The sequence below is a fragment of the Cynara cardunculus genome (genome assembly GCF_001531365.2).
Source record: "Cynara cardunculus var. scolymus isolate 2C chromosome LG 12, CcrdV1, whole genome shotgun sequence".
Classification (NCBI taxonomy): domain Eukaryota; kingdom Viridiplantae; phylum Streptophyta; class Magnoliopsida; order Asterales; family Asteraceae; genus Cynara; species Cynara cardunculus.
In genome coordinates, this window is record NC_037539.1 from 13,823,192 (window position 1) to 13,824,494 (window position 1,303).

Sequence of the window (1,303 nt, forward strand, 5' to 3'; positions counted from 1 at the left end):
GAAAAAGAGGCCCGTAGAGGAAGAGGGCCCAACTGCACCTCTGCCAAAACCTAAGAAGAGGAAAATGAAGAAGATTGAACCAACAGAGCCTGTGATCACAGAACCTGTGGTCACAGAGGCCATCGCAGAAGAAAGCGCGGCAGAGGCTGCAGCAACACCCAAACGCCGAAGGTTGCGTAAGATGGTCATCAACGACTCCCCAACAGAACAAATTCAGGATGTTTTGTCGAATATCCAAAAGGAGTTCAGGGCACCAATTGGTCAAACTCAGTTGGGGACAGAAGTCATCCTAGATGACGAAGAAGAAGAGGTAGAGGAGTTAGGTGAGGGCGCAAAAGATGCCGAGGGCACACATCCCAGCCCACCTCCTAGTGCAACCCACATTCCTAGAGGCCTTGTTCTAGAGGGAATCTCTATTGAAGAAGGCACGCACTTGCCGAACCCAAACCAGCCTACCGCCGTAGAGGACAATCTTTCGTCCTTTGTGGATTGCACACCTGGGAAACCACAACATACTCCTTCACCCTCTCAAAAGGGTGAAGGTTTTAACGAAAGAGTCCAATCGCCCAAGGACTCGACAGTACCCACAAAGACATTTGTTGTCTCTTCACAGAGTGATCAACCAAAACGTGCTTTAGAGGCACATGTGAGAACCACAGAGGCAGAGGGTCTAGAGCACCTTCTGTCTCCACCAGATCAAAATGTCAGGTTAGGCTCTGAAACTACCAGACACGAGATCTACAAAACACCGTTAGGCTCTCTTCAAGGAGATGTGCAAGGATACGGTGGAAGTCCCTGAGCAGGCTACGAAATGCGAGCCGCTGAGGGCGCCTCAAGCTCCGAGGCCAAAGGAACACCATGTGTTGGTGGTCCGAGTTCCCAGAATGATTATGTGACAAAGGGGGAGCTTAACGCCTTTGCCACAGAGTTGTTCAAAAAGATGGACGAGTTGCAAAGCTTGTTCATCTCACGTTCGCAGCCACAGGATCTATCGCCACTTACAGAGGCTCTAAAGGAGTTATCCGCCACCACTGCAGAATTAAAGTCTACATTGATAACCCTTCAGAGCTCCGTCATTAAGAAGGATGATTTGACAGAGGCCTTCCAAGCGATGTCACTCAACCCCTCCTCCATCAAAACGCTCAAGGACGAACTCACATAGATTGCCGCCAAATTTGCAGCTGATTTCGTCTCTACAGGCTACACGAACTACTCATCGTTCAGAGACGAAATCAAGGAGATGTTCTCCTCTGCAGTCACCTATGGAATCAACTCGTCAACCTCAAGGGCAAACATCAATCAC